Source organism: Hyperolius riggenbachi, chromosome 1 (genome assembly GCF_040937935.1).
Source record: "Hyperolius riggenbachi isolate aHypRig1 chromosome 1, aHypRig1.pri, whole genome shotgun sequence".
Classification (NCBI taxonomy): Eukaryota; Metazoa; Chordata; class Amphibia; order Anura; family Hyperoliidae; genus Hyperolius; species Hyperolius riggenbachi.
Genome location: NC_090646.1, coordinates 396,439,061 through 396,463,964, shown reverse-complemented (window position 1 = coordinate 396,463,964; position 24,904 = coordinate 396,439,061). Strand labels below are relative to the sequence as shown.

General features: G+C 41.9%; 1 protein-coding gene across 9 annotated transcripts in view; it reads left to right on the top strand.

Moving 5' to 3' along the window:
* LINGO2 (leucine rich repeat and Ig domain containing 2) overlaps positions 1–24,904 on the top strand; it is a 2,118,418-nt gene that overhangs the window by 363,725 nt on the left and 1,729,789 nt on the right. For 7 of the 9 annotated variants that reach the window (XR_011020638.1, XR_011020641.1, XM_068234712.1 and 4 more), the window contains exon 2: positions 9,028–9,073. The gene's annotated coding sequence lies outside the window, so the exon portion shown is untranslated. The remainder of the gene's footprint in view (positions 1–9,027; positions 9,074–24,904) is intronic. The other 2 variants (XM_068234694.1, XM_068234689.1) reach the window with 1 other exon arrangement.

The following is a 24,904-nucleotide window of genomic DNA, read 5'->3' as shown; positions in this document are numbered from 1 at the left end:
AGTATATATGGTATGTTTGCCAACCTTGCCCTGCGTTTGATGCATTTTTATTACCCAACTATTGAGACAGGTGTATATTGATTAGTTCCATGTGAGAATGTTTTTTTTTTCTTTGGCAGTAGGCTTTAACATCTTTAAAATACAGAATTCTGCCAACTTAAACTGGCAGAGAGTTCTCTGCAGACTTAAAAGCAAACTCATGCTTTTCTCTAACCTTTACAGGAAACCTGTGGTGAGAGGGACATGACATTTTTATTCCCCAGCTTCTTAAACTATAATGTGATATGCCTATAATAGTTTCTGAGCTACTGACTTGAGCATGCAGATCAAGTGGTCTGACTCCATTTACTGCATGCTTATTCCAGATGTATGACTCAAGAAATTAGTAAAGCGTATAAACCAGCAGGACAATCAGGCAAGTGATATTTTTAAAAGAGAACAAATATGGCAGCTTTCATATCGCTCTTGCTGTGTGCTGTCTTTAAATACTAGTGAAATTGTAAAAGCCTTAAAGTGACAAGACAATACACTGTGCAGCACTCTCGAAGATGTCAGCACTATATAAATACTAAATAATAATAATCTGACATGATAATAATCTGACATCTCACATCTGACATAAGAGGGATATGGAGGCTGCCATATTTATTTCCTTTTAAACTGTACCAGTTGCCTGGCTGTCCCGCGGTAGTGTCTTAATCACACACCTGAAACAAGAATGTTGCTCACCCAGTCAGACTTTAGTCAGAAACATCTGTTTGGCATGCCTTTACAGGATCTACGGCTAAAAGTATTAGAGATAGAGGCTCAGCAAGACAGCCAGGCAATCTGCATTGTTTAAAAGGAAATACAGTGGCTTGCAAAAGTATTCGGCCCCCTTGAAATTTTCCACATTTTGCCACATAACTGCCACAAACATGAATCAATTTTATTGGAATTCCACATGAAAGATTAATACAAAGTGGTGTACACATGAGAAGTGGAACGAAAATCATACATGATTCCAAACATTTTTCACAAATAAATAACTGCAAAGTGGGGTGTGCATAATTATTTGGCCCCTTTTGGTCTGAGTGCATTCAGTTGCCCATAGACATTGCCTGATGAGTGCTAATGACTAAATAGAGTGCACCTGTGTGTAATCTAATGTCAGTACAAAAACAGCTGTTCTGTGACGACCTCAGAGGTTGTCTAAGAGAATATTGGGAGCAACAACACCATGAAGTCCAAAGAACACACCAGACAGGTCAGGGATAAAGTTATTGAGAAATTTAAACCAGGCTTAGGCTACAAAAAGGTTTCCAAAGCCTTGAACATCCCACGGAGCACTGTTAAGTGATCATTCAGAAATGGAAGGGGTATGGCACAACTGTAAACCTACTAAGACAAGGCCGTCCACCTAAATTTACAAGCCGAACAAGCCAACTGCTGCCCATCTAATCTGACTGATCTGGAGCTGTTTTGCAAAGAAGAATGGGCAAGGATTTCAGTCTCTAGATGTGCAAAGCTGGTAGAGACATTCCCTAAAAGACTGGCAGCTGTAATTGCAGCAAAAGGTGGTTCTACAAATTATTGACTCAGGGGGCTGAATAATTACGCACACCCCACCTTGCAGCTATTTATTTGTAGAAAATGTTTGGAATCATGTATGATTTTCGTTCCACTTCTCACGTGTACACCACTTTGTATTGGTCTTTCATGTGGAATTCCAATAAAATGAATGCATGTTTGTGGCAGTAATGTGACAAAATGTGGAAAACTTCAAGGGGGCCGAATACTTTTGCAAGCCACTGTATATATGTCAGGCTGCATATCCCTTCCACTTCTGGTGTGCTTTACATGCAAACTGATCATATTGATATACATGCTTAACCACTTGAGGACCACAGTGGTAACCCCGCCCCCCCTAAAGACCAGGCCAATTTTAACCAAAATGGCCACTGCAGCTTTAAGGCCAAGCTGCAGGGCCGCACAACTCAGCACATGAATGATTCCCCACCCCCCTTTTCCCCCCACCAACAAAGCTCTCTGTTGGTGGGGTCTGATCGCCCTCCAGGTGTTTTTTTTTTTTTATTTGAGTGTTTTTTAAACAAAATGTACTTTTTTTTAACTTATTCCCCTCCCTCCCTCCCTGCAGCCAGCCAATCACGCGATCGGCTGTCGTAGGCTTCAGCCTATGAGAGCCGATTGCTCTCTTGTACCCCAGGGGTACAGCCCTGTCACACGGCTGACGTCCCCAGTACAGTGCTGCTGCTGATCGCAACGCTGTACTATGTGTGAAGACCGCGGTTTCGCCATCTAACAGTCTCCCGAGCGGCAATCGACTAAAGAGGGGGCAGAGCTCCACCCCCGAGCAGGAGATGCGCGCACAGCCTGCATGCAATCTCCTGCAAAACAGAGCCCCAGTACTTGACGCCAATCGGCATTAGGCGGTCCTGGGGCTGCGCCCGTTGGCGTTAGCTGGTCGGCAGGTAGCTATGTACAAACACAGAGCCCCCTAATTTGACATAATCTATAAACATACATTTGGCAAAAAAAAAATCCCATACTCTTCACACATTTTCCTTTCATTATCATAGATGATAAAAGTATATGCTGTTTAAATACATTTCTAGCATGACTTGTTATGCAGGAAATAATCAAGACACTGTTTTCCTTTGGATATATGTTTTTAACAATATATTTAACCTTTAAAGTAGACTAATTGCACATAATAACTTGCCACAGTGTTTTGTTTAACTGTAAAATATTGAATTAAGTGATCTAAGCTTTTACCACACTTTTACTGACTAGGGATTGAGTGTGTACTGTCAATAAGTAAATGTCAAGCAAATGCAATTAACTCTTGCAAGGAGAAAGGCAATTGGATTATAAGCACTTTAATTAATGTGACTGTAAGTCTAGTGACCCAGTCTCAGGAAAAGAAAAAAAAAATATTTAACAGAGTACTGTAAGTGGATATGGTGGACATATGTAAAGAGTTTAATGTAAGGGGGAACAAACTAGAATCAACACACGTTACTTATTTTTGGGAAAAGGGTATTTCTTAATTTGTAATTTTGCCTTTGGAAGGGATTGCCGCTATAATTATTAACACCATTCATTTGGAAACATTACCAATGCAGTCTCCCTGAAATCTGTATCAAGAAATCAGAGCGCTGTGACAGTTTTCAGGCCACATGTCACTTTAAAAGCAGCTGGAAGCTGTTTTAAAAAAAGTTAAGTTTTCCGATACACTAGGTAAACAGATGTCACTGATTGGGCCACTTTATTCAGATGAAGTCTAAGCCCTTCCTCCTGAAGGTTATCTCCAAAGCAACCACCAAATATTGTCTATTTTAATGGGAAAAATATTTTGTGGATATAAACATGTCTTCTAATGATCCAGAGCAACTGCCTCAAACTCACAGCCACATATTAATTGGTCAGTATTTCTGGCCAATTACAGTGTTTATTTACATATAATTAATTACTTTTTTAAGGAAAAATTAAGGAATCCCCAACCCTGCAGCTTAGTATACATTTCTTAATACAGGTTGATGTAAGGAATTAAAAAGGAGTCTGTTCAGATTTGGTAATGGGTATGTTTTGTTAAAGCCCAAATTCAGCCTTCCATACCTGTATTTTTGCAATAAATATATCAGAAGTACCTATTTGTCTTGTGTCAGAGAGAATCTAGCACATTTTTTATTAACAGGGGAAAAGGAGTGAAACAGGTAAGTTCGGCGCATTGTGATCAGTGCTGAGTGCCGAAGCTGGGTGCCATTATAACACTAGTGCTATGATGCGTGCCCCATGCAACAGTAATTCAGGGATCCAGCGATCGCCAGACCAGATGAATTACACCTCCCTTTGACTTGGAGGGGGAATAGTATTTAACACCACCGGGGAGTTTAGCAGCTGGGAGAGCTGTTATTCGACCAGTCCAACTCACCGGCCACCAGAAAATATGTACGCAAAAGGTGTTCCTTTCCAAAATGGAAGCAAATCGCCCCTTTATCCCATATAACTCTTTGTGGTCAACACTGCAATTACAAATTCATTGCTTTTCAGTGTTTAATAAAATATTGCACTTTTCCCACATAACCCCCAGGTACTTTATAAAATCCATAGATATATTTGCTTACCGGCACTGCTTGAAGTAAGAAATCATTCTTCCATTTTTTTTTTCTTTTAAAGCAATTTTTTTTATACATAATAGATACATTGGAGATGGTGTGAGAAAGGGAGTAGAAATATTTATACTTAGAGAGCAAGGGAAAAGGAAAGAGGAGCAGAAGATAAAATACTGAGTAGAACTAATGTAGTACTGAATTGAAATACTGATTGGTCTCCACCCCCAGCTCCTTTCTGACTACCTCCTATGGGTGATGAAAGGATGGAGGCGGAGTTTGGACACGTCACAAGCCAAATAAAAAAAAGAATAATGCAAAAATGATTTATTTGCGTTTAGAATTATGACAGACTGTATATCACACAATAGGCATAGGTAAAACACAGTAATAATACCATGCAAGTAGCAGAGACTAGATAAAAAGGTTTTTCAAATGAATTACACTTTCGTTATCATACACTATTAGCATTAGTGTACACATTTGGGTCACCTTCAAGTCTGATCCCAACACCTGTTATTTCAGGTGAATGGGAGAAGCCGAAATATTACTGAGATTCAGGTCTCTAAATTTGAAAGGCCATTATACCACCTGTTTGTCATCTATTCTCACAATACATACATAGACATATGACTATGGTATGGATTAGATTGTGAGCCCATCTGAGGGACAGTTAGTAACAAGAAATTATATACTCTGTACAGCGCTGCGTAATATGTTAGCGCTATATAAATACTTAAATAAATAAATAAAAATAATGCATGTTGAATGGAAAATACACGGAAAACTACAAGGAATGCACAAATAACTGGATCAAAATCACAGTACAGTTTAGTTAAAACATGTATAGCCCTTGAGATGCTGTCATGTGTTAATGTGGGTGGGGGGTAGCATCCAAAGTACCCAACATGGTAAGGAATTATATATGAAGTTATATGCTTACAATGCATGCCTTTGTTGAGTGTAAATCATCCCTTTTCAATATTTGTTTAGCTATTTTTTTCACTGATATGATTGTATCACACATTTTGTAAAACCATTTGTATATTTTCTTTAAGAGAGATTAGCACAACAATACATAACTGTTATCATCATTTTTTTTTTGTAAGGTGAAAATTTTGCTAGTTCATATTAGAATGACGGTGTGTTATATTTTATTTTATATTTTATTTAAAGTATAAAATACAAGCAGGACGTGCTAAACTAGTGCTATCAGTTGAATGTAATATTCATTTCCTATGAAGGAATGTGGATCCATTGCTTAGTAGAAGGTCAAGACAATATAATCTCATATATCATCCTGTCTTATTTTGCATAAGTCCTTGTGAGAGCCATATATAATTACAAAGGCAATACCATTTCTTAACATGCTCTGGGCTGCTTTATACAAAATGTTGACACCATGCCACTAGTAAAGTCTATAGATAACATTGCAGCCTTTTTTTTTTCTTTGCATTCAATATTGTTTTCCTACAATGGGAATAAAGATAGCATACATCAGGATTAAATACAAATGCAGAAGAAATAAGTCTAGCAGATATATATATATATATATATATATATATATATTCCAGGAACATGTTGCAAACTAATTCAGAAGTACCCCTGATCTGCAGCCTACTTATGGGTCAGACACAGAAAATATTAGAGGGGCAGAGTCAGAATCAAAATTGAATTCATTGGCCAAGGACGTTCATGTGTACTGAGCATATGATTTGACAAGTGCTCAAAGAGCATTAACCACTTGAGGACTGCAGTGTTAAACCCCCCTAAAGACCAGGCCATTTCTCACTAAATTGGCGATTGCAGCTTTAAGGCCTTGTTGCCGGACTGTCCAACTCAGGACACAACTGCCAGCCAATCAGCGTGATCAGTTGTAATAGGCTTCAGCCTATGACAGCCGATCACTTCCTGCAGTACAGAGGGGACAGCCGTGTCACGCGGCTATCCCCAGTGCAGCACTGCCTTACATCGCAGCGCTGTACAGCAATAAAAGACGGCGGGTTTTGCCATCTAACAGTTTCCCAGCGGTGATCAGCTGAGCACCGCTATCAGAGAGGAGATGCCCATCGGTGTGCACAATCGCCGGCAAACCACAGCCTAAGGACCTTACGCCAATCGGCGTTAGGCGGTCCTGGGGCTGCCACCGCATCGAAGCCCATCGGCGTGACGCGGTCATCAAGAAGTTAAACAATACACACCAAACACTCAGTATAACAATGTTTAGCAGTATGTAAAGAGTTCAATCTATACAGTTGCACTGCACTGTGTTCCACAGTGAAGTACTTTTAATGTTACAGGGATTTTTACAGTTAATAATTATCAGGGCTGTTGTTCGTGAGTGAAAAAAAAACAAAAAAAAAAAACCTCTCTCTGGGTCAGAAAGGTTTTGTTTTGACGGTTCAGTACCTCACACCAACTTGACAAGCTACATAAAATAAGGTCATTTCATGATCTGTTAGAAAAGATTCACATTAATGTAGACTTGCATATCTCAGGACCAAAAACCTGAGAAATCATGACCTTAACATTTTGACTTAGTTTTAGGTCTTCCCATTTCCAGCTGTTAGAGCTCATTATTGGTCATTCAGATTGCAGCCCTGGTTCAATAAAACTTTCTTCTGAGGTTTCTTTAAGAGGATGGTCACACAGTATTGTGGCAAAGTGGTGATTACTTTTGCCTCGTGGCATTTGATTCTCAGGTCCCAATCCCAGCCAAGGTGCTGTCCCCGTGGCATTTGCATGTTTGTCCAGTGTTTGCATGGGTTTCCTCTGGGCACTCCTGTATTCTCCCAAAAACATACTTATTATTTCCCAAACTAGTGGACCCAAGCCCGTTTAAAAACGGGCTCTAGGTCTTTTCCCTGCCGCCGTCGCCAATGCGCATGCGTGCGCCTGCCATGCGCTTGCACATCTGGCGTGCGAGTGCCCGCACCCCCGCCTCACTTGTTCACCCACCTCCCTCGTCCACCTTGCTCCCTGGTCCTGTCCAGCTGTCTGTTACTGCACACATGCGCAGTAGCAAAAAACGGGGACACAGGGACAGCTGGACGCAGCGACACAGGGGTTTTATAGTATAAGATACAGGTTTTTTTTTTATAGACTGTGGTAGAGACATTGGGCCTGATGCTATTCCAGGTGATAAGTAGCTTGCAGATGCGAGCTACTTATCACCTTGCCATCGCAAGAGGATTACCGGCAAATCCTATTGCCAGTTTCACTCGTGCGATGGCCGATCGTTAGGGAGCATTACTCAGGCAAAAGCCTGAGCGATGCTCCCTATTACCGGGCGATGGGGAGCAAGCTTTACCCTGTGGTGCTGTCCATCAGCACCACGGCCTCACTCCCCACACATGCGCACAACCCGCCGAACATCAGACGCCATCTTCCGCCGCTGCATTTGTGGGTCTCCTTTAATAAGGGGACCCCAAAGCTCGCCGCCAGCTGCCGCTTGTCTGTACAACCCCCCACATAGCTGCAAAGATAATTGTAAGCAATTTCCTTCCCGACGCTTTACACCCACCGGCCGCCGCATCTCGCCGCAAGTCCCCGCTGTGTAATTATAGTGTATGAGTTACTGTAATTACATTCGCTAATAACAGAGTCCCGGCAAAGCATCTTTGAATCCGCTGCCGGGGCTCCCCATTGGTTCACAGGCTGGACTACTGAAAATTACTCTGTTATTTAGCGAGTGTAATTACAGTAACTCATACAGTGTTATTACACAGAGGGGACTTGCTGTGGCCGGCGGGTGTAAAGCGGCGTGAGGGAAATTGCTTACAAATATCTTTTCAGCTACGTGGGGGGTTGTACAGACTAGCAGCGGCCAGCGTGGACCTCTGGGGGTCTCCTTATTAAAGGAGACCCCCAGATGCAGCGGCGATGTCGTGCGTTAGCATGTTAAGACCTGCTTTTTGCAGGTCTAAGCTAACGCTCATGTCTGCCGGGAAGCATCACTTCCCGGAGGCATGCAAAGTGCAATAGGATAGGGTGTGAGGAATTTGCTGGGCGATAATATCGGCCAAGCGAGTTTTTTTTAACACCCTGCCTAGGGCTAAATGCAATTGGATCAGGCGACTTTATTGTCGCCTGATTATTGGACTCACCAGCGTTTAACACTGGCGAGTCTGACAATTGCATCAGGCCCATTATGACTATGGTAAGCACTAGATCGTAAACTGCTCTAAGGAATAGTAAGTGACATAATAATGTACTCTGTAAAGTGCTACACAAGAGGTTAATAATAATAATAATAACCTTTACAATAAAACACAATTTCACCACCTTGCAAATCAAGGCATAATAAAAAGTAGTTAAAACAAATGATTTCAAAATTGTTAGTTTCTGACAACTTATTTTGAATACTTATTACTTGCTGAGGGCTGAAATTAAAAAAAAAAAAACAGGGAAAAAGATTTTTAATTTTGGCCTATCCCTCAGTATAATGGGCTAAAACAAAGGTTCAGGGTGTGGGAGAATGTGGAATCAAATTTGACTATCTGAAAAAAAAAACTACAATTACGTGTTAGAGCACTTTAGACATAAAGAAAAGGCATAAAGAAAACAAAGATGTCAAGAAGTTTAGGTTTCTCGTCTGTTAGAGTCTTTAGTCCCCTAGCACTCAAAGCCCTTCTCAATCTAGCTTCAACTGGTAATAGGCTAATGGTATCATAACTTCAACTAAATTTACTGAATGGAATTATAACTTTTAAAGTGGTGCTTTTCTGCAAAAGCATTGGCAGTGTGCTAAAATATATACTTTTTTTGCCAGGATCTAGTTTTTTATAATGCACGTTTGAATAGGTTATGTAGAATAATGTGCAGATACAAATAGCAAGGGGTAAATGGTTTGTTTATGAATGCTTATGTATATTGATGAATGCTTATTTCTGAAATCCTTTGTTTGTTTTTCTAGCCAAATGAGGTCTGGACTTTTCCAAAACCAGCGAGCTATAAAGTAGGTAAGTACTCCCCCACTTACTAATAACTTGTAACACTAGTTGCAACAAAATCAAAGCTTTATTGCATTGTTTCTTTTTCAATGTATCTTGCTAGGGTCCTGTTACCTTATCCTGGTTGTCGTAAAAATATATTGCTTTTTTTACTTTTAGTGAGAAACACTGCTTTTATTATAAGATAACAGCATTCTTTGGCTTAGAATACCACTGTGGCCATGATCCTTGCATAGCAATGTCATATCAGCACAGTGCATAGAATGAATAGACATACACATGCATGAAAGAATGACATGGCACAATAAAGCTAAATGTAATTTTGTCTTCTCAAAAAAGAAGGTATTTGTGATAATTCAGCTTTAAGTGAGCAACGTTGGTTTCCCATGATGCATCACACCTGCATATGCAAATCATCTCTTTCTGTATGGTTGCAAAGTGGTAAAGTGGTTAACACTTTTGCTTTGTGTTTTTTTGCGAGGGTCCTGTTACCTTTTACTGGTTGTTGTAAAATATATTGCTTTTTTAATTTTACTGAGAAACATTACTTTTATAATAGCACGCTTGCCTTGTGGCATTTGATTTTCAGGCTCCAGTCCCAGCCAGGGTGCTATCTCCATGGCATTCACATGTTTGTCTAGGGTTTCCTCCAGGCACTCCTGTATCCTCCAACATCCCAAAGACATACTGATTAGTTAATTATTTCTCAAATATGTATTTTCCATAAACTATGGTAGAGACATTATTACTATGGTAGGAATTAGATTGTGAACTCTGAAAACATAATAACTCTGAAAACTTATTAAGGTAATCTGTAATGTGCTACAGAAGATCATGTCAGCATTATAAATAATAATAATAATAATAATAATAATAATAACAACATTATCAATAAAACACAATGTCAGCACCGTTTGCAAATCCAGGCATAATAAGAAAAAGAAAAAGTGAAAACAGATTATTTCAAATGTGTTAGTTTCTGACAACTTATTTTGAATACTTTTTACTTGCTGATGGCAAAGTGAGCAACTTTTGTTTCCAATGATGCATCACAGACACCTGCATATGCAACCACCTGGAAAGTATGAAGGGCTAAAAGAAGCCAAAAAGCCTTTTATTCAAAAGCAATCCTAATTGTAATTTTGCCTTCTTATTTCTAGGTGATTTTGAGTCACTGTGAGCTGTCTGGGTATTTCTATGTACTACCAACCCACATGGCTTTTAAGATTAGAGGGCACCTTGCAAGAGTGGGAAAAACGTCACTTTCTCCCCTTACAAAACAATCTTGTCCTAATTAGAGATGTTGCGAACATCAAATTTTGGGTTTGCGAACACGAACTTCAGCAGATGTTTGCAAACAGGCAAATCTGGAAAACCGCTACAGACTTCAATGGGCAGGCAAATTTTAAAACATACAGAATGTTTCTGGTCACAAAAGTGATGGAAAAGTTGATTCAAGGGGTCTAACACCTGGTCAGGGGCATGCCGAAAGTCCCACCAAAAAGTACGAAGTTGGTTTTAATCCCTAAAGGGCAGAAATCACATTGTGCACAGCTCTGGCTGTCAGTGGGCTGTGGAGTGTCACACACAGAGAAATGCAATAGTACTATCAGAATACAGTGAAATAATAATGCACTGGAGTGGTTCTGTGCATGCGACCTAATGAGGCAACAACAAAAGCAGTATTGTGCACACAGCTCTGGATGTCAGTAGGCTGTGGGGAGTCACACACAAAAAACACAGCAGACCAATGTGCTAGCCTCAAAAGGGCTGTCTGGGGTGCTTTCACAGCAAGTGAGGAACACAGGCCTAGCTAATGCTTCCCTACCTATCTGCAGCAAGTCTGGCCCTGCTCTCACTAACAGTCAGCAGCTAGCAAAGAATGAATCCAATATGGCCACTGCAACTGCTTTTTGATAGGGGGTGGGGAGTCCAGGAGGGGGTGCTAGCTGATTGGCTGCCATGTGTCTACTGACTATGAGTTAAGAGGTCAAAAGTACTATCAAATAATTTTGATAGTACTTTTGGGTACTTTTTCAATTCTAAAATGCTTCAAAGTTATTTTAAAGAAAAGGTGAAAATTATCTCCTAGGAGAAAACTCATGAGAAGAAAATTAATTGCACACGGACCACGGGCTTCTTTGTCACCTATAATGCATTTAATATGAAGAGTAATGAAACAACCTTATCAACCTTTTGAGGACCACAGTGATATACCCCCCTAAAGACCAGGCTGTGTTTTGTGTAATTGGCCACTACAGGTTTGAGGCCAAGCTGCAAGGCCACACAATACAGCACACTACAGAGCTCTCTGTTGGTGAGGTCTGATCACCCCCCCCCCCCTTGTGTTTATTTTTTTTATATATATATATAAATATTTATGTTATGCTTTTTTGATTATTTTTTACTATTTCTCTTTTTTTTTCATAATCCCCTCCCTTTCCCCAGCTGGCCAATCCTGGGGATCATCTGTTATAGGCTTCTGCCTATGAGAGTCAATCTCTCTCTAGTGCCCTAGGGGGACAGCCATGTCACACATCTGTCCCCAGTACAGCGCTGCTGATTGCAGCTCTGTACTGTGTAAATAGGCGGCTATTATGCCGTCTAACAGTCTCCCGAGCGGCGATCAGAGCTGTGTCTCTCAAGCAGGAGATGCGTGCGCAGCCTGCGTGTGATCTCCTGCAGTAGCTGGCCCCAGGACCTTATGCCAGGACCGCGTTAGGCGGTCCTGGGTCTGCCGCCGCGCCCACGCCCATTGGCGTGGGGTGGTCGGCAGGTAGTTAAACCATCATCAAAATTTTGTATCATGATCTGAAACTATTATTAACCAATATTTTTTCTTCTCTTCTTATGTTCTTCTTCTGTGTTCTTTTCCCTTGCTTGCTTCTTGCTTCATGTATTAGGATTTTTTTCATTTTCCATAAAGATGGCAAATTAGGATTCACTTTGGTGGGAAATAAAATTCCCATTTTCACACGGAGCTGCATTGAGAAGGTGTGCATAGAGGTTGTACCACTCCACCTAACAAGCTACCCTCTAATGTAAAAATGCATGTGGGCTAGTATTTTGACAAGGGGGATGAGACTAACACCACCTGGCTCTTTAATTCAGGCACATAGAGAGTAACTATGATGATGGTGCATTACTATGGCAGTACTCCTCCATTTAGTTGCTGATTACTTTTTTGCAAAATCAACAGATGAGAAAGCAATCTAAAGTTTACATGGTAGTAAAGTTTACACTTCTAGTATCACTCTCTCTTAAGGTAGCCTGCATGGATAACTTAAAGTAAATGACATAGCTCAATTCTGTCAAACTAGGCAGAATTGGACATTAGTACAGTAATCTAATATAGACATTGAACTCTGTGCCTGCTGCAGTTTTCAGTAGCTAGACCATAAGATACCTTGGAGAGAGTAACTTTGCACACCACTCTTATTTAATGCAGAAACACACTTGCTTACTGCTTGGAGGCATCAGTACTTATAGTTGTTTAGTCAAAGCATGAGCAATGACTTTCTAGTAAGTCTTTATTACTGTAAGTGCTTCCTGATGAAGTTCTTCCTGATATTTGCAGGCTGCTTTAAATTAAATACATCATTCCCCAGGATGTGCTATACAGGCTTTTGCTGAAATAAGATGCTACTCTGGAAACATATTTCTTTGAAGTAGAGGAAATGTGAAGTGGTTAAAAGCTTTTAAGAAGCCATAGTTTTTCACCTACTCTCTTCTTGTAACATACATTGTTGTTCTTCTTGAACACTTTGTATTTCAAATCAGTTAAACACACACAATGTGTAGTGAGTTTCTGTCTTAAGATTTTCAAATATTAGTCAAAGGTGCTGAATACAGAAAAACATCATAGAAAATGTATAGTCACCCTGATATATTTGATCAATAGCTTTGCAGAACTTTCCATTTCAGTAAAACACACAACCTGCCAGTGAATATAAAAGCTTATACTTTATCTTGAACCACCACAGGCTTTTCCTGCCTGTTGACTTATGGGTCTGAATAATGAATATTCTTTTGCTGTTAAGAGATCAGTCCTGGCCCTTATCCAATTCACGTTATCTCCTAAGTTTTCTCCTAGGAGATAATGGCCATATGCAATTCACTTTTTCAGCTGAGTTTTTTCCTAGGTGATATGTTTTATAACTTGTAGATAAAATGCCTTTTACACCACCAGCAAGCAAATAAACACTCAAAATAATTTGGACAGTACTTTTTCACCTACTTTGTGGTACTTTTTGCAAAATTCTAAAAAGTTGATGTAAATTAAATGTAAAGATGAAAAATTATCTCCTAGGAGAAAACTCGGGAGAAAAAGTGAATTGCATATAGGCCAATGATTCTCCTTCTGTTTAACATAACTTTACAACACTCTAAGATTGAAAAAGTACCAAAAAGTCGGTGAAAAATTGGTGTCAAAATTATTTGGAGTATTTTCTTGCTTGCTGGTGGCTTAAAGGGCATTTTATTGATTAGGTATGAAAATATAACGTAGAAAAAAAACTTTAAGGATTCATCAGGGAAAAACAAGTATATCCTATTTGGGACAGACAGGTGTGAGGGGCTGGAGAAAGCCCCAGGTAAGTTAATCGGATTTTCTTCTTTTTCCCTGATGATTCCCTTACGAGAAAACGTGGGCCCTATGCAATTCACAGCTTAATGCTGGTGAGTTTTTCAATTAGGTGATGGGAGTGTCACCTAATTCAATTACATTTAAAACCCCCCAGGCCAATAAAGAACTTGCTTGGGTGATATAAGACAAAGGGCAGAAGAAGGAGCAGAGGAGCGGAGTTTACTATTAAATAGGTAAGTAATCAGAACTAACTCCCATTTCCTATTTGAATTCCCGGCGTCTGGGGTTTCCTTAGTAATATATGCTCCCAAATGCTTAAAGCAGCCCATGGGACATAGGCGATAGGTCTTTTTCACCTGCTCTGAGCATGCTGGGCTGGGTGCCTGGTGATGATGCTGGTCTGGCTGGCTGGTGGTGATGCAGGGCTGGTTGGTGGGGATGATGACCTGGCTGTTGGTAATGCTTGGATGGCTGTTTAGTGGTGATGCTGTCCTGGCTATTGGTAAATGAATGGATATCTGGTGGTGGTGATATCGGTCTGGCTGGCCTGACTGGTGGTAATACTGGTCTGGCTGGCATGACTCGTGGTGATGCTGGTCTTGCTGGCCTGGCTGTGATGCAGGTCTGGCTGATGGTGATGCTGGTCTGGTTGGCCTAGCTGTGATGCTGGTCTGGCTGACATGGCTATGTTGCTGGTCTGGCTGGCCTTGCTGGTGGTGACTGGCTGGTTGCATGCGGCTAATAGAAGTCCTCTTATCCAGAGTGCAGAGGGTGAAAGTGCACATGAAATGGAGGCAGAGTGATGGAGCTACAGATGCATTACACTGCCCAGCATTCCACATCATACAGAATTGCCAGTACTAGGAAGAGAGATGAACGATGAAGAGACAGATGGACAGCATTGAACTCCAGTGGAGAGAGGTGAGTTGAAACACAGGGGGGAATATGGAGACACAAGGGGGAAACATGGAGGCACAAGGGGGGCACGTGGAGGCACAGGGGGAAACATGGAGACACAAGGGGGGGCACATGGAGGCACAACGAGAAAACATTCAGCCACAAGGGGGACATATGTTGGCACAAGGTGGACCTCCTAATAGGGTATTCTTAGGGTTTTCTTTGTTTACAAAAGCATTTCCTGAACGCCAGTTGCTAAGTCTAGCTGCCAAAATAGTAAGATACCAGCCAGTCTCTCTACTCACTTGCACACTATTTTGGCAGTTGGACTGAGCAACTGCCATTCAGGGAATGCTTTTGAAAACAAAGAAAACCCTGAGGCAGGGAACACACTTGTCTTTCAGTTTTCTGTGCGCGTTTTTCTGCATACGTTTTCTGCACACCAAGGGCTTGATTCACAAATCACTGTTAGCACGCCTGTGAAAACCCCCTTAACACTTCTAAACAAGCTTTTCGCGCATAAAACTTTACGCGCGCAAAACTTTATGCGCGTAAAACTTTACGCGCGTACTGCACAGAGCACAGGGCGCACCGCGCGAAGTGCCCATTAAAGCCTATGGGACTTAGCGTAAAACTTTACGTGCGCAAAGTTAGCGCACGATCTGATTGAGAAATCCGGTGCTAACCTACTTAGCACCCTGGTTAGCGCATCTAAAGACTTTAGACGTGCTAAGTAGGTTAGCACCGCTTTGTGAATCAAGCCCCAAGTGTGTTTCTATTCAGGAAAACTCACACGTTTTTTCACAGCAGCTAATGTAATTGATACAGAAAACTGACAAAATGTGCAGAGTCATCATGCAGAATGTCAGTTTTTTTTCTGCGTGCAAACAACATATTAAAGAGGAACTCCAGTGAAAATAATGTAGTAAAAAAAGTGCTTAATTTTTTTACCATAATTATGTATAAATGATTTAGTCAGTGTTTGCTCATTGTAAAATCTTTCCTCTGCCCGATTTACATTCTGACATCTATTACGTGGTGACATTTTTACTGTGGGCAGGTTATGTAGCTGCTCCTAGCTGTTTTGGCAGTTAGAAACAGCTGTAAACAGCTAATTCCTGTCTGTGAACATTGTTACATTGTAACAAACCGCCAAAAGTACCTCGGTATTCAGAGCTTCTTGTGGGAGGGGTTTCAGCACAAAATCAGTCATACAGCGCCCCCTGATGGTCTGTTTGTGAAAAGCATTATATTTCTCATGTAAAAGGGGGTATCAGCTACTGATTGGGATAAAGTTCAATTCTAGGTTGGAGTTTCTCTTTAACCTCCTTGGCGGTAATCCCGAGCTGAGCTCGGGGTATGCCGCCGGAGGTCGCCGCTCAGGCCCTGCTGGGCCGATTTCAATTTTGTAAAAAGCAGCACACGCAGCCGGCACTTTGCCAGCCGCGTGTGCTGCCCGATCGCCGCCGCTCCGCGGCGATCCGCCGCGTGCAGCGGCGAAAGGGGGTCCCCCCAGCCGCCCGAGCCCAGCGCAGCCGGAACAAACAGTTCCGGCCGGCGCTAGGGGCTGGATCGGGCGGCTCTGACGTCAGGACGTCGACTGACGTCCATGACGTCACTCCGCTCGTCGCCATGGCGACGAGGAAAGCGAAACAAGATAGGCCGCTCATTGCGGCCTATCTTGTTACTTTCGATTGCCGGAGGCGATCGAAAGTACGCTTCCGGAGCGCCCTCTAGTGGGCTTTCATGCAGCCAACTTTCAGTTGGCTGCATGAAATACTTTTTTTTTAATTTAAAAAAAACCCTCCCGCAGCCTCCCTGGCGATTTTAATAGAACGCCAGGGAGGTTAAGTGTGAACTAGCCCATTGATTAACATGAGTTCTAAGTTTTTCTGTGCAGAAAACGCGCACGAAAACAGTCAAGTGTGTTCCCTGCCTGAGAATCCCCCATCGGTTCTTTCAGATTTCAACGTCTTACTTTTTTACAGTAGTGGTCCTTTAAAAATCCATTCAGCTTTAGGCAAATGAATTTAAATCACTCAATTGGTATGGGAATGTGTGCATAAATAAAATGGTATTAATTCGTAAAAAGACCAGGTAAGACATTTTCATTTACAATACAAAAGCCACTGAAATTAATGATCATTATCTTCATAATTCAAAAAGCAAAACTAAGATATGGTAAAAACAGAAACAAAAAACAAACATACAAAAAGAAAGAAGCATTGTATGATTTTTACAATTAAACAATTGAAATATACTTCAAAATTATACACTGGGAATTTATTAATACTGTGTGCTGAAGATTGTAGTAATCATTTAAATGAAAATGCATTTGTCATTTTTTTTTATTGTACTTTTACTATTGAGAATGACTTGTGTATTCACACAAAAATGATACATGCAACAACTGCATTGATGTAATTCTGATGTTTGAAAAACAATGACATACAATAAAACAGACATGGTCCCCGGTTCTGAGTGGGACAAAAGCTCTTCAGCCGACCAACCCATATGTGCTAATAGTCAAGAATCTCAGGTGAGATTGTTCCACAGGTTCCTAACTAGTTTTCTCAAATTGTCTATTGAGTGCGCTCTCCCCCTCCCCTTCCTTTCCCCCCCTTGTCCTTTACAGATACAATAAAACAGGTTACAGCATCCAGTATTGGTTTTAGGTCTCAGGTGAACAGGAACCAATGGTGTTTACCTGCACTCATTTTAGATGCAAGAGTGTGTAACAGACATTTTGCACTATGACAAAAAACAAAACAAAACAAAACAAAAACAACAACAAAAAAGGTGTCAGAAGTATCTAGTAAATTGAGCCCATGGTACTAGTAGAAAAAAAAGATCCTAGACTACAATGGGCATACAGTATGACTGGGGATGGCTGAACATCGCAATTTTGCGTTTGCAAATAGTATATATATACTCTGTAAAAGTGTAGTGAAAGATATCAGCACTATACAAATACTAATTTACAAAATAATAATGATGATAATAATAATAAATTATAATATAAGGGGTTTGTGAAGTTGAACATACCAAGGATACTTTTGTAAAGACACAGGAATAAAGAGGAAGAAGTACTAAGGAGGAACATCAAGCAAAAACAATTCCCAGAGCAAAAGATCAGGTTGTATCTATTGAATGAAACAAGATTCAGCTGCCTCATTTTGCCTCATCTGTCTGTGTGTATAGCTCTAAAATACATAAAGCCAGAGTTTGGTATCCATGTAGTATCTATGGAAAGGTAGCTCTGATGCTTTTATGTCTAGAAAGCTCCTGTAGATAGCTGTGTGTACGTGAGACAGACCAGCAAGTAAGTGATAACCTCATATAAAGCCACAGCTCAGGTAAAACTAATGAAACAGATTTTCCTTGCACATTCAGGTTAACTATGTTATGCAACTGTAAACAGTGTCAAGTACCGGCATACATTTTTTCGATATGCAGAAAAGGTGATGAGAATGTTGCTTCCTCTCTACACCTTACAAAACCCCTTTCCTTCAAGCTTAATCCAATGCTATGTTTAAACAAAGCTGATTCTAATAGCAGTCAGCATAATAAGTGAATACAAGCAATGCAGAAAAGCAAAGGGGAATGTAGAATATCGGTTTCACAGTCACAATGTGCTTGGAAATACAATACAGCATGATTTTTGTAGTTTCCGGAATCAGCTCCTGGGTGGGTTAAATTAGGCAGTATCATGTGACACACAAAGTAAGAAGAATAATAAATCCCAGACAACATGTCACAGGGTCCCTGCATAGCAATAGAAAATGTTTCTATATGTGGTGGAGGGGCTTTGTAGTTCATAGGAAGTGAGCATGAGCAATTATAAGACCTAAACTCACATAACAAGAAATATCAAGCAGTTAAGTATTTATGGATAGGTACATGGCCGCAGCAAATTCAGCCTCACAAAGAGCTTTTCTTTTTTTTTTTTCAATTTGAAAATCCCCTTTTCCAATGACCAACAGGATTGCTTTCAGAAATTGCTGCATTCATTCTTGGGTCTAGTTAGGCTTTAAAGTCTAACTAAAGAAAATACTGTTTTGCTGCAAAGGAGGAAATGCTGGGAGAATGGAGCACAGTGTGGAGCACTGCAGCAAGAGGCAATTACGCAGCTAACTCAACCCTCTCTGCTGTGTCTATCTTCTTAGACACTTGCTGGTACAGTTTTGATTATCGTGAAACTGGGCAAACTCATCACTACAGGTTTTATTGCTGTTCTTAATTTCCAGACCACCAAGGTTTGTTTTTTAAGCTGTGGAGGTCCAAGGAACAAATATTTCAAAAAGTCTTTCAGTGAGAACTCTGCAATCAAAATTCCCTCCAAAATCTTTCCAGACTGGCAGAAATGTATACAGTGACAACAATTTGTAGACGTAACTATTGTGACCGGTGACCACAACACAGCAGCTGTGTATAAGTGGTGGCTGGTAGTCTGAGGGAAATAGAAGTTCAAAAAGGGATTATTATCCCCATCAGAGTCTCTGTTGACAGATTGAGAACTCAAATATATTTCAAGAAAATGTAAATATAAGAAAATTCCTCAGTGATCACCACAGTGTTAATCCACAAAGAAAAAGAACATGAACTCACTGGGGTGTGTGGGACAGCAATTTATCAAGTTAAAGGTACAATGTAACAGACAAGCATGACTACTTATGTCTTAGGCCACTTACACACCAAGACGTTGCGTTTTAGAGGACGTCATGGTCGCATAACGTGCCCCTAACGCAACGCATGGTGGTGCGGGAGAGGACGGCAGTTGGCTGATGGTAAATGGTTAAGGGCTCTGTCTCTGACACAGGAGACCAGGGTTCGAATCTCGGCTCTGCCTGTTCAGTAAGCCAGCACTAATTCAGTGGGAGACCTTTGGCAAGTCTCCCTTACACTGCTACTGCCAATAGAGCGCGCCCTAGTGGCTGCTGCTCTGCTCTGGCGCTTTGAGTCCGCAAGGAGAAAAGCGCAATATAAATGTTATTTGTCTTGTCTTGTCTTGACGGTAGAGTGAGCCGCGTTAGGCGGCTCTAATGGCATAAGGTCTCCCAGGGTGGCGCTGATTGGCCGGCGGGACCACGTGATGCGGAGCGAGACACTCCGCATCACGTGGTCCCGCCGGCCAATCAGCGGCCGCCAGTGCAGTACATATTAAGTAGCCATGTGCGCGGCTACTGTAGCGGCATCTCCCCGCCTCCTCTTCACCCCCCATTGAGCATGTGCAAACAGTCTAACGCGGCTAAAGCCCCTAGAACACACAGCATGCTGCACTTTCACTACAACGTGCAGCGTTACATGTAACGCAACGTGGGCAGTGTGAACAGCCCACTTGTGTTATATTGCTGTGCATTGGGGGAGCGTTACAGGCTGCACTAACGTGCGACTGTAACGTCCCTGTGTGGAAGCAGCCTAAAGGGGTTGTACTACTTTACTGTTATTCAGTAGGTTTTTTTGTGCTAATGATGCAGTTGTACAGTATGCTAGCCTAATATTGATGTAACACTGTTGAGGGAAAGTCCAATAAATATTCCTATACTTAAATGCTGTCATCAGTCAATATTTTATGTGGTGGCCGTTTGTCTATTTCCAAGAAAACTGTATGGCTAATTCAAAATGAAAAGCTTCCCTTTGTCATTATGTTGATGTTCATGGGGATGCTGGTTTACCTGTCTTTGAGCAATATTTAGCAGGTCCTCCAGAGTATTCTGAACTATCTACAGTAGTGCCCAGGGACAATATAAACTCTCAGCTCTCCTTAGGACTACTGAACATGAGGAATAAACAAGTTTCCCTTTGACTCATAGCAATTACAAGCAATTGGAAAGTTTTAATTTAGACCTACCCACATGATTATGTTATGTAAATATTTAACCTATTTTGGTTCCTGGACAAAGAAACTACGTCCAGGAACCATGCGCATTACCGCGGGCTCCCGCGGCCGATCGCGCACTTGCACGCGCACTCCCAGCCGCGGATTCGGTAGCCACGGAATCAATGTATCGGGCTATGGTGCTCGATCACTGATTCCTCTCCCCCGCTGAAAAAGCGACAGCTTCTCTCGGAAGCTGTGCTTTTTCTGGCCGTTCCCTCCCCGATGCGTCACTCTAAGCGTGTGTTACGCTTAGAGTGATGTCATGTAAACAAACTCATGGCCGCCATCTTGTGGCCAAAAAGTAAAACTACAACTAAAATTAAAAAAAATTAAAAACAACACACAATTACATTATAAAACTATACTTTACATCCCACCCTCCCAAAAATACCCAAATAAAATGTTTAATATAAAAAAAAACAAAAAAACATTACAATAAAAAAAAACATGTAAATATTTACCTAAGGGTCTAAACTTTTTAAATATCAATGTAAAGATGAAATATTTCTATATTTTTTTTTATTTTAAACTTGTAAATAGTGATAGATGCAAAACGGAAAAAATGCACCTTTATTTCCAAATAAAATATTGTCGCCATACATTGTGATAGGGACATAATTTTAATGGTGTAATAACCGAGACATATGGGCAAATACAATATGTGAGTTTTAATTATGGAGGCATGTGATATTTTAAATCTATAATGGCTGAAAACTGAGAAATAATGATTTTTTCAGTTTTTTTCTTATTCTTCCTGTTCAAATGCGTTTACAGTAAAGTGGCTCTTAGCAAAATGTACCCCCCAAAGAAAGCCTAATTGGTGGCGGAAAAAACAAGATATAGATCAGTTCATTGTGATAAGTAGTGATAAAGTTATAGGCTAATGAATGGGAGGTGAACATTTCTCAAGTGAAAACGCGAATGGCTTAAACTACTATTTGAAGACTGACAGTATAGAAAACTACATTGCATGTCCCCAGTGTGAGGATGAAAATTCCCTGGGAAATTGATGTGTGAAGGTAACCTGTTGTTATAGTCTTTTGAGAGCAACCCATTTCCACATTGGATTATAGGTGGGTAGAATGAATCAGCATTGAAAGTCTTCAATAATGCTTACCCCACAATTTTTTTTCTCGGTTTGATACTGTCTGTAGTGCTTGAAGATCAAAAGTAAAAATGTACTGGGACTGACAATGAGATTTCATTTCTACTTTTCACCAACTGTTTTTTTGCTGCTTTTTGCTGAGAGATCTGATGAGTAGGGAGCTTTTTTTTCTTGAAAGAAAATCGATTAATCTAATTTGCATATCATTATTTATTTTTTAAAATGCTAGTGTTTTCTTTTCCTGAATTAAATACAGTCACAGTGGGATTCCACAATGATATGCACAATTAGATATGAATTTCAGTTATTTCACTGGCTTATAGACAATCCACTATATGCATTATCTTAAAAATGGTCATCAAATGTGTTATTGTGAACTACTGAAACCAACAAGTCATTTTAGGTATACCTGTTACTTCCCATGTATAGCATACAACATCCATAGAAGATTCAAGCACATTATTGTCATTGTGTAACCCAACAAAATTAGTTTTCATGACAGCCCCACGGTGCATATTGGGAACATAGGGATAGTAACAGGCAATTCATATCTAATTGTGCATATCATTGTGGAATCCCACTGTGACTGTATTTAATTCAGGAAAAGAAAACACTAGCACTTTAAAAGATAAATAATGATATCCATATTTGATTAATCAATTTTCTTTAAAGAAAAAAAAGCTCCCTACTCATCAGATCTCTCAGCAAAAAGCAGCAAAAAAACAGTTGGTGAAAAGTAGAAATGCAATCTCATAACGCGTGACTTCCCCTAGTGAAAGCTCCTGTTAATGACTCAATGAGTCATTAGCAGGAGCTAGTGTTGGGCGAACAGTGTTCGCCACTGTTCGGGTTCTGCAGAACATCACCCTGTTCGGGTGATGTACGAGTTCGGCCGAACACCTGGTGGTGTTCGGCCAAACTGTTCGGGGTTCGCCCGAACTGCTGAATGGCCAGCCAAACAGGGCTGAACAGGGCCCCTGTTGGGTCGAACAGGGCCCTGTTCGGCCGAATACTGCCCCCCTATGGGGTCGCAGGCATAAGGGGGGAGCATGCCCCGATCGCGGGGGGGGGTCCGAAATTCCCCCCACCCCCTCCGCTAGCGCTCCCCCCTCTGCCCGCTTCCCCATACAAAAGTTTAAGGAAGTAAAACAGTACCGGTGGTAGTGGGTGGCTGGCAGTGGGCGGCACTGTGAAGTGAGTGACTGAGGAGGAGGAGTCCGGAGAGTGACGCGTTGAGGGAGGCCGGGCAGCGGGCGGTTCAGCAGTAGTACGGTACTACTGCTGAACCGCCCGCTGCCCGGCCTCCCTCAACGCGTCACTCTCCGGACTCCTCCTCCTCAGTCACTCACTTCACAGTGCCGCCCACTGCCAGCCACCCACTACCACCGGTACTGTTTTACTTCCTTAAACTTTTGTATGGGGAAGCGGGCAGAGGGGGGAGCGCTAGCGGAGGGGGTGGGGGGAATTTCCCCGCGATCGGGGCATGCTCCCCCCTTATGCCTGCGACCCCATAGGGCCGCCAAAAGCGGGATGTTCGGGGAGTTCGGGGTTCGGCCCGAACATGCCGAACATCGCGGCCATGTTCGGCGAACTTTCTCGAACCCGAACATCCAGGTGTTCGCCCAACACTAGCAGGAGCCATCACTAGGGAAAGCCGCACGGTACGTGAGATGTCTGCAGATCGTCACCACTGGGCAGGTGAGCCGCTCTGCCACTAACTTTCCTTTTACAGGTGTAGCGCTGACATGCTGGAGGTGGAGGACCACACAGCGGATAACACAGAGCTGGAATCAATAGGAAGGTGAGTTGCTCTGCCATAATTGTTACCAAGGGGGAGCGGAGACATTCAGGAGGGGGGAGGGGGCTGGAGGGGACAAGGCAACAGAGAGGACAGGATGGGGACTGTAGTGGAGGACAACACGGGGGGCAGGAGAGGATATGGACATGCACAGGAGGGAGCACAGACACACACAGGAGGACAGGAAAGGACACAGGGCCTGGAGGACCACACGGGAGGGGGGATGAAGGGGATGTGGAAACACACACAGGGGGGGGGCAGGAGGCAACACAGCCACACACACAGGGGGACAAGAGTGGACACAAGGGGACTGGAGTACCACACAGGGTGGCTGGAGGACACAGGACAGGAGGGGACACAAGGGGACTGGAGGACCACACAGGGGGGCTGGAGGGCACACACACAGGACAGGAGGGGACACACACAGGACAGGAGGACCACACAGGGTGGCAGGAATGGATGACACACACAGGAGGACAAGAAGGGACACATAGTGGACACAGGAGGAAAATGGGGGAGAACATGTACAAGACGCTCCTGGAACATGGACACACCAGGTTTAGTATATACTGTATACATTTTTCCATGAGTTTTGCCCTCTAAACCTAGGTGCATCTTACATTCCAGAGCGTCTTATATTCAGATTAAAACTGGTTTTCTGTCTGTTTGTTTGTGTGCGGATTGATCTAAAACGTCTACCTGATGGAAGGAGCTCAAAAAAGGTGTTTTCAAGGTTAAGTGTTGTGTGTTGTGCTTGACAATATTTTTGGCCCTTCTCTTATACAAGAGTTCCAGAGATGGTAGTCCGGTGCAGATAATGACTTCTGCTGTTTTAACAACTAGCTGCAGAGCTTCTCTAACAACCTTGGTGCAGCTGTTGTAGCAGGCCGTCATGGAATTGATCGAAACCCTTTCTATAGTGCATCTGTACAAATTAACCAGCAGCTTCTGTGGAAGATGCCTGGTACTGTAATCATAGCTTGTAAAAGCATTCCACTAATTGTGTAGATACACACATTTCTTGAAATGTAATTTTCTCTGTAGACCAGTTACTATGCAAAGAGACTTTTCTCATTTAAACTCTTCTTTAGAATGCAGATACTCTGGCTAACTGACAAATACGGAACCCATTCCAACCTATCTAATCATACTGAAATCCCCCCAAAACAAGAATTTAATGCAGCCAGTAGCCAGAAGGCCAATATTACTTAAAGTGGTAGCAACATGTTGAATTTGTTGTTGTGAAGCCAAAACAAATCCCCAAGGATGCCAAACAACAATATTGATTTAAATGTTTCAAAGATAATTTCCTTAAAGTGGTTGATATTTGTGAAAAGAGGAGCCAAATTTACGTTACTTGCCCACCGCGCACTCATAACGTGCGTCTGCAAAGTGGCAGCTGCAGGACCAGCGACGCAGTATTACGTCGCCAGCTGCAGGCTGATTAATCAGGAAGCAGCCGCTCGTGCGAGCGGCTGCTTCCTGTCAATTCACGGCGGGGGGCTCCGTGAATAGCCTGCGGGCCGCCGATGGCGGCTCGCAGGCTAAATGTAAACACAAGCGGAAATAATCCG